The 10,053-nt window shown below is 30.9% G+C and overlaps 1 protein-coding gene across 7 annotated transcripts in view; it reads right to left on the bottom strand.

The window, feature by feature from the left end:
• LOC145311959 (transmembrane protein 39A) overlaps positions 1 to 10,053 on the bottom strand; it is a 67,970-nt gene that overhangs the window by 34,896 nt on the left and 23,021 nt on the right. The gene's annotated exons all lie outside the window — the stretch shown is intronic.

Here is a 10,053-nt window from a genome sequence, read left to right on the forward strand (position 1 = left end):
TTTGCCCCAAGAGGTTTAATCAAACCAATTTTTCATATCTTAGATTTGAAAAAAAAAATTAAAATTTTTTTTTTTTTTGGGGGGGGGGATATTTTTAATTTTTGGGGGGGATTGGGGGTGTCCCACCTTCCAAGAAAATATTTATAAACCTTCCCGGGACCTATGAGAAGCTACCCTGTAAAGGAGAACCAGATCGGTTCAGCGGTTAGCGAGATCCTTCGCTACAAACAGACAGACAAACAGACAGACAGACAGACATCGTTCTACTTTGTATTATAGATAAATAAAATAAGCTAAATTAAAGCTATATATTTTATTTATTCACATTATGGTAAATAAGTTTAACCAAATTAACCAAAATATCTCTAATTTTGTTCTCACTTTACATCATAATAAAGCATAATTCTGGCTCGCATACAATATGAATGTGTGATTTACTGTTATTTTATAAATATAAAAAGTTCTTTGTTTAAACACGACAGCTACTAGTTGATTTATATGTAAAATAAATAAAACTGTAATATTATACAAAAATCAGAAGATTTATGTTAATAAATGGTTGATTGCACAGTCTTTGTCAAGAAGTTCTAACTACGGTATCACCCCTGATTGCGAAAGAAGACATTTTACCAACTTGTAATAATATAGTCATGCGTCTTTCAAAATGTCAGTTGTAAATAATTTTCAAATTTAAATGTGTCGAATAAGTTTAGATCGACACTATATACGTACAAAATGTTACAACGTTAAAATGTCCTTTAATTAAGAATACCTAAATTATATTTAATTAAAGATAAAAACACAGAATGAGTTAACCTAAGCCTTATAAAAAAAGCTATTTAGGTTAAAATAAAAATTCTAATGTTACTTTGTTTCTAACTCTAGGTAATAATTTATTTAAATGTGTTTTTTTTCTGGGAAATTTTGGATGTTGTCATGCTTGTTTATTTGGTTAAAGGATTTAATAAATTTTGGTTGAAATTCTATCTTTGTATAATAATATCAATTATCTTTCATATTAACTTTGAAATGTAGAATTTTAACTTAAATTTTAGAAAAGACAAGGACAATTTCGAATATTAGAAGAAGAAGCGTAACAATATTGTCAATATTTCTTTGTTAAAAAAATAGTGAAAATGGATAATTCTATAATATTAAGTAGTAAGGATTTTTGTCTGAAGCTGAAGATCTCAAAAAACACTTAACTGATTGAGTTCTCCTTCTTAGAGAAACAAGTTTTCTAAATAGATCGTTATCTTAAAAGAGACTTAGGAATTACAAAAGTTTAAACAAACTTTCGTCAATAAATCACTGCTTATGATAAGTTAGATGCTATTTAGTACAATTTTAATCTAAATAATAACTTTTTAAATCCATGAATAAGCAAAATAAAGGGGTCATGGAAAGAAAACGAAGTAGAGTGTTTCGTCGAATTTTTACAGTATTTTTTATCCTATTTCTAGCCCCTGCGGGGCAACAATTATCATTTACCTAACCTTTAATAAAATAACCTATCAAAAGCTTTTGTAAAGATACAACGAAACCCGCTACTTCGTTTTCTTTCCATGATACCTCGTTATGTCTTTTATAGGTAACTCAATAATAGGTATGGTTTAAGAGTACAATGTTACTAAAAATAATGTATGAATACCTAGCTGTTTAAATATTAAACATGAGCTTGCAGTGGGTTTCATTAAAATATATGGACTTGACTGTATGAAATGCATATGAAGAATATAACTTCGCCTTTCAACATTATACATACTAAGTACAATATTTTGTATTAGCAGCTGCGCCCCTACAGAATACTACAATTTTAGCACGTCACCCTTACCTGAAATTAATATAGTTTGTAAATAAGGATTAAACATTTGAAATTTTAAACACTTAACTAAATCGTTTTTTTGGCATATTTGATTCATTCTTTATAAACAAAAAATAGTTATAAACCTTCCCAGGACCTATGAAAAACTGCATTGTAAATGAGAACCATATCGGTTCAGCTGTTAGCGAGATCCTTCGGTACAGACAGACAGACACAAATCCTGTTATTATAAGGATGAATAAAAAGGGTTGTTGTACTTGTTGTGAAAATAGCATAAATGTAATGCCCATAGAGCAAGGTTATTGCAAGAAATTATTTCTCCCTAGAGGATAATCACATAAGCTAAATGTTGTTTTTACTTAACTTTATGTTTCCCCCGCCTTATAATCAACTCTTGTAGTGCTGAACTGATCAGGGACTAGTATTCTGAGCTGGATCTTTAAATCATTTTAGAGGTGAGCCAACTTTCCACCAATGAGAGCACAGCATTTTACGAAATGCCGCGCTGTGATTGGCTGAAATTCGGCGCACCTCGATTAGACGCACCATTGAAATGATTTAAAGATCCAGCTCTGATTTACTTGTCTATGTTAAGATCCGCTGTTTCCTATATTAATTTTTATTCATGCTTCTGCAACAAGGGCGCCGTCTTGCAAACTCGTTAAAATATTTTTAGTATTTTTTGGCAATTTCTTTTGGGAGAATGGTAGTAACCTCCCCAAAAATAGATATAACTCTTTTCAGGACCTATGAGAAGCTACGTTCACCCTGTAAAGGAGAACCTTATTGAATCAGCGGTTAAAGAGATCTTTTAGTACAAATCCATATCCTGTTATTTTTATAAGGATAGGAAGTAATAATTTTGTTCATTATACCTACAAGTTAAAATTCAATCTAATCAAGTATTTCTAAAAGTAATACATAATTCTAAAAAACATGTCCCTATTTTTACATGTATGTTGTGCAAAAAGAGGAATTTTTCAATCAAGTAAACATACATTTTGGTAGCACAGCTACTCTCTAAGTTTTAGTGTAAGCCTAGATTGGCTATGGGGGACTTTGCCGTTTCTACGACTGTCATAAATACAGTGGATATTTTTTTACCTAGTCAAAATTGTTTGTATGGATGTAAATTCGACAGTAATTTGCTAAATAACGTAGGTATGCTGACAAATATACATCTAATACTGGCATTAATACATCCAAAATTGTCAATTATACATCTATTTCTTGCCAAATTTACATCTAAACTTTTAAATATGTCATAAATGCATCCTGTACATTTTAATTAATAATAAGTAATTGTGAACTGTATGGTTATGTTTGATTCCTGAAAGGATAATAAACTAAGGGTAAGATGATTAATTTCTAATGGGACCAAACTCTTATCATTTTACGAGTTTTAACATAATTGCCTTGTTAGACTTTTTAGACCAATTATGTTCTTGTTATTTGTATTCTCTTAAAAAAGGTTCTCTTGTAAATTGGATTAAAGTTGTATAAATTAAATGTTTTTTTTCTATAAAGAAAAGAATGTTTTAAATACTTTTGACATATTTATATGGCTATTCTTAGACCAAGCTCCTATTGTATTCTGAACAATATATTTTTTAAAATTGATGATAAACCATTTTTTGCTAATTTTACAAGAAAATCAACTTAATATTATTATTTTTAATCATATTTTATCTTTAAAATAAATCTAATAATCCCTAATGTAGATTTTACCTTTTCCCCCCACTCCCCAACAAAAAAGATTTAATTTTACCATATAAACCATTCTCACCCCTCCCCCCCCCCCAAAAAAAAAGTCACGTGGGGGGAACCTTCTTTGCGTTTTATCACCCCAAACTTGAATTACTCCTGTTGATAAATGCAAAAAAACATGAAAAGCTTGGATGTACTTTCTCATTCTCATAAGGTACCAATAAATCTATGTAATGTGCTCCCTTCTTAATTTTAATGATAGTTGAACTAAAAAGAATTATAACGAGCCAGTTAATAAATATGCAAGATAATCAAATCCTTTAGGTATTAAAAACGACAAAAACATCAAAATAGAAACATATAAAAAAATCTTCCTTTCATTTTAGCAATAAAATGTGCGAAAATGTTGTGCAAATTGCCGAGTGTATTTTAGCGTGAAATATTACATATTTATTACAATTTTGAGAGTAATTATTTTTTGTTGTTGCAATCGTTAATAGCTTCGATGGTAGGCTAATGTTTAACAAATAGAGAGATTTTATGAATTGACCAATTTTTTTATGTTAGCAAATATTAAAAAATGCGAATATAGTTTAAAACCAAAAAAGGACAAGTTTTACAACATTGCGAATAGTTTGCTTTAATCAGAATAAGGAACTTTTTTTAGATCGCCGTAAGCAGTAAATGCATTTGCCATGGGAAGTGTTTTCCTTAAAGAGGTGAAAAGGGGAAGGTAGTTAATGCAACCCCTTCCTCTTTCGAAACGCCCCAGCATCTAATCAGCCTATTTTGTTTGTTATGAATAAACATAAACACTCGATAAATATTTAATCTTTTAACCCGGTACATCCATACCAATTGTACTTTTATAAAACAAGGATGTTAAACATTATACATACGAGAGTCGTGCAATCAAAAAGATGGTTGTTTGTAGCACAACGTTGATTAATTAAGATCAGGTTCTAGTTACAACAAAATTAAAATTTCGAGTATACCCAACTTCAAAAAATAATCTTAAGATAAGGGGAAAATTCACCATCCTATTAAAAAAGTACCAACTGTTTTTTTTTTGTCTGAGGCTCAAAATTGCGAAAACTGCACTTAGGTCCTGGGCTGGTTTGCTAGCCACTAAACCAAATTTATCTCTGTTTTAGAGAAGCATTTTTTTTTGTCTAAGGAAAGTCTTAAAATGGTTTTAGGCTATTTAGTTGTTTTAAAGAAAACTAAATTCAATTTAGTTCAAATATCAGATCTGTAGTATAGATGTAGTTAACCCCCCCCCCCCTCTTTTTTTAAATTACTTTTTTCGTCTGTCAGCAGATTGTTTTCTGTTCTTGGCTGTGTTAATATTGCCAACCCAATTGAGTGTCGGAACTAGGTCATTGCGATAGGGAAATACAGTTATTTAACCCATTCTCTCCAGGGATAAGGGATGGGAAACCTGACCGAAAATTAGGTCTCAGCCTCCTTTTTAAAGTGATGGGGCAACTTTTCTTTTTTGCCTATAAAATCAACTCATTTTCGCCAGTTCATTATTGGCTGTAGGCTAATATCCAATAGCCTGAAACTTGCTTTTAGCATTAACCAATTAATTAATAACCAACGCTTCCCCCAGTTCCTAATTGGCTAAATTAATTCAAGCAATCATAAATTTCTGCTATTAGAATGAAAACAATGGAAATTTTCTGCTATCAGAATGACTACAATATATATGATGTTCAATCACATCAACTTATTATTAAATCTACACATTAATAAATGTCCATATAGCAAAACATAAACAGAGAGATCGTTTTTTGAAGACTGCGTAGGATTCAACATTTTATACTTCAGAACAATGTGAAATACTCATGTCTTTAGACAATTTAAAAGTTATATTTCATGTGGAATTGATAACCCACCTAAATGATTACAAATACAAAACTAGTTCAATATGTAAATAAAAAGTGTACTGTGTTTTGTTAAAAAAAATTTTCATTAATTTTGGTAAAAATTATTGCACACTTAATTAAACTTTTCTGTTAATTTTTAACGTAAAATTATTTTTTTTTTTAATTCTTAATTTATATGTATGCTATGGAACAATTAGTTGATAGAATGTTACCCATGTACTTATTCAATTCTACTTAATTTATTTATTAAAGCTGGGGGGCTAAAGCGGTGTTTATTTCTATATACAAATTTTGGGGTGAAGTAGATCCCCCCTTAAAATGTTTGAAAATAAATCAGATTTAACCATCTCAAAAAAAAACTTTTTTTAAATGGGGGGGGGGGGGTGGCGAAGTAATGACCATCTTAACGGGATTCTACTTAAACCCACTAACATATTGGTTCTTTGAAAAGTTTTTATTATATTTTATGCTAGGTGGAATCAACTACCTGAATTCTATTCTATACTTTTTTTCTTTGCATTCATATAATAGCAATTTCATCATTGTTCATAGTTTTCAAATCTAACTACTGCGTCATCCCGAAACTAGTTTTTTAGGCCTAGTTGGAAAATAGGCCTGGAATAATTTTTTCTTACGTTTCCCATCCCTTATCCCTGATTCTCTCTATAGTGTTAGTGTGTAGGGGGTATAAAATAATCTTGTGTTTATATATCTCTTTTATTTATAGACTTCTCTTTGTGGTCAGTGGTCACAAAGCAACGGAAACTAAATCAAGTAAATCCGTCTTAGGATCATTTACTAATACGTACAAAGCAACAGTATCAAAATATTAAAGTAAAGAATCGAGAGGGCACGAGCTATACGTAACTCTACCTACGGATTAGGGACCTTGTACCGACTTTCAATTGACCCGTCTGAATCCAGAAGGATTTCTGAGTTATACCCTTGCAGGTTTGTAAATAAATTTAAATAGTACTTTTTACAAAAGTGTCTCGGTATACATTCTATAAAAGAAATAGTTGATTAATAAAACAAAGGATTTATTTTTCAAAATCAGGGAAACAATAAGATTGCAATGGAAATGATTAGCACTTTCCCTTCAAAAATCTTTGGACCACAACCCCCCCCCCCCCCCCCACCTTACAGTATTTTGTTCAAATTGTGGGTTGACATGAAAGAAAATACAGTTTATTTGTTCAAATTATGGGTTGACATGAAAGAAAATATGTCTTTTAACTTAATAATATAAAGTTTTCTTCATTCAGGGAGCCCTGCTTGACTGATTAAATGCAAAGCTCTTCTATAAAAAGGGTTAGTCCGTCGTTCCGTCTGTAACGGTTATCTTATAAAGTTCTGACACTCTACAAGATAAATTGTTCATTTATCCTTTCTTATGATTTTAGAGCTTAAGGATTAAAGATGTTGTCATCTTTGTTCATCAAGAATCCTATATTCTTATTTTCAAGCCAAGAAATTGGTCCACTATGTTCTTGAAGGGATATTGTCAGATGATTTGTGCATAGTATAATAACAATGAATAGTTAATATGTCTTAATAATCAAATTTAACCCTATTTTATTACTCTATAAAAAGGCCTGTTCGCTCATATTATATCCTGATAAAATGTATAGGTATAAACACTTTTAAAAATCTTATATTAAAAGAAAATATTAAAAAATATTTTCATTATTATTCAGGTATGCATCTAAAAGAAGATTCCTCATGAAATGAGTAATGCATCACTGTGGGCTAGAATTGAATCAAGAAAAAAGTAAGTGCCGAGCCCTGGGACTTATGTGTGGTGAAAATAGACATAAAACCATGATTATTCCAGGTAAAACCAAAATATTTCATGACAATCATGACAAGAAAAGCAAATATTATTTATTTTAAATTTTTAACAACTTTGCTTTTATGAAGTCTTTCATAAAACCTCTCTATATATGATTTATTTTAGGCTGAATTTTCGTGACCTTTGCAAAGCAATTGATAAAAATGGCCATTAATTAACTCCCTTTTAGAGTGGTTTTATGAAGAACATTATAAAAGCAAAGTTGTTCAAAATTTAAAAAAAAATAATATTTGCTTTTCTTGTCATGATTATGCGGCAACTCCTAGTGGGGGAAAATTGAACTTGAAATTTTTAAATCTAATTTTCTCAAAAAGCCCCCGCTGAAATATTTTGGTTTTACCTGGAATAATCATGGTTTTATGTCTATTTTCACCATACATAAGTCCCAGGCCTCGGCACTTACTTTTGTCTTGATTCAATTCTAGCCCACAGTGGCATAAAATTGGTTTAAAAGCCTTCACCCGGCCCCCACCCAAAAAAAAATCAGTAGTATAGTTTTTGTCCCATTCATAAATATTTTGAACAGGATGGCAGCAATCAAAAGTAGTGAAGCACAAAAAACTTGTATTGACAAACGGACAAAGTGATTCAAGCAAATGTTTAGTAGTCATACAAAAGGAGGAAAAATAAAGATATTAGAATAAAAGACACTTAATAAAAAATATACAAATGTCTTTTGTTGCATGACCCATAGATCCTGAAATTATAGAGTAACTTCGCTACTTAAAAGAGAGATATTTTATGCAACAAAACAGCAACAAAATTATGTAAGGCTAAAAATATAAAATTTTGAAACAAATTGCAACAACATGAAAATATACATGAATTCATGTCGTGTATATTTGTAGCATATTTACACTAAGCAAACTCTTTAACATGAAACAACTGACTGTCAGACTTTTAGAGTTTAAACTAAATGTTTTGAATAAAATATTCACAAAAAATGGATGTAGAATATACAAGGATATCATGAGAGGGAAAAACTGTCGTCATTTGCTATTTCCCTAATCATTTATTGGTCATTTCGTACATCTAATAGGAAGGGAGTGCATGGGTTAAACTGAGGGGGGGGGGGCATTATTTAACCCTATACAAGTTTCACTTTATGTTTTTTTTTGTCTGAAGCTTATCATTTCAATAATTGCTGAACCGATTGAGTTTTCCATTGTATGGAGGCTTCACATAGGTCCAAAAATAGTATTCTAGTAGGAATAATATCATAATAACGATAGGTAGACTATGGTAATTTCAAATTTTCTGTAAATACTAAAAATATTTATTTAGGTCTTCATTTTTTAAAAATTATCCATTTAAAAAAAAATTTAATTTCTTGTTCTTTTGTCAAGTCTAGGTTTAAAAATGATTAAATCTAAATTTTTTAAATCAAATAAAATATGTCGTGTTACTCTACTGTAGCTCTAAATATGCAACAACAGAAGTAAATCCCTGGTTAATTATCATGTAACAACAACACATTTGCGTACAACTACATCCCCCCCACCCCTCCTTCTGACGCCCCTAGAAGCGTCATAAATCTCACCCCCCCCCTACCCAGTGCGCCGCGGCGTAAAAAGCGCCATATGTTATAAAGGGGACAGCGTACGCATTTCCGAGTCATTTGGGTTATCTCCGGCCACCTTTAAAGATCAATTAAAATATCTTATATATGTTAATATTATGCAAAATAATGTGAAAAATAATAATAAAATGTGACACTTTGAAGAAAAAAATATTTAAAATTGCCAAATAGCGCAAATGAAACTTAACTTTGGCTTGTTTATGAAGCTAACTTGGGAGTGATATGTTGTCGGGAAGGTGATATGTTCGAATATCGGGCGAACACCGCGAAATAACCAAAGACGTTAAAATTGGTTTGTACTGCACCTATATACGACATAAATAGTTAAAAGAGGGGGAATGCCTTGGCCAAAAACAGACGCAACTCATTACCATGCAGTTAAGACTTCCAGACAAAGGACGTGCAATCAGAGGGTTGGTTGTAAAAAAGGCGTGTGACCATAAAGATTTAGTTCAGAGATACACCAAAATACTAACTCGTGGTGTATCCCGTCCTAATAGGCTATTTTGCAGTTAGGATAGTGACCTAAAAAATATTTTAGAACTAACAGAAATGACAAAATCCATTGTTAAATAAAGAAAAATACGTCCCTAATTACGCCGTAGTAATAACTTTATCAACAAATAATAGAAGCAGTAAAAAAGTTTAGGTTTTAAAATTGTTTAGATTTTAATGGATAAGATTTGCTTAAATGGGGTATTCCTATCCAGTTTTTTGTTTAGGAATGAATATTTTTTACCCGAGGGAATAAATGATGGACCGATAGGTCATCATTTATTCAATATTTCAATTATTCATATTTATAAAGAATTCAATAAATAAATATTTCTTTTAAAGACTGTAATTAATCACGTTAGTTACCTAGTAACGTATTAATGCTAGTGGCGTGGCTACACAATAACTATATTCTATAAGGCATCAACCAAACAGAAGTTACTCCTTTTTTATCGCCCAGATTCACTAGGCTATCAAAACGTTTGACTTAAATTCGAAATGGTGGAAATATTGATGTTAAAATCATTTCTGTGATGGTTTAATCAGATTTTATTAAAATCAATATATGTAGGAAACGACATTCAATTTATTGGGGGGTAATTCTAAATCTAACAAAAATTCTTGGGGCAAACCGTCTAAAATATTCTGTTTCTTACTACAATAAATAGATGTATAATCCAGACAACTAGCTAGCCCAAGTGGT

The sequence above is a fragment of the Acartia tonsa genome, chromosome 2 (genome assembly GCF_053477335.1).
Source record: "Acartia tonsa isolate MP-2025a chromosome 2, ASM5347733v1, whole genome shotgun sequence".
In the NCBI taxonomy this organism is placed as follows: Eukaryota; Metazoa; Arthropoda; class Copepoda; order Calanoida; family Acartiidae; genus Acartia; species Acartia tonsa.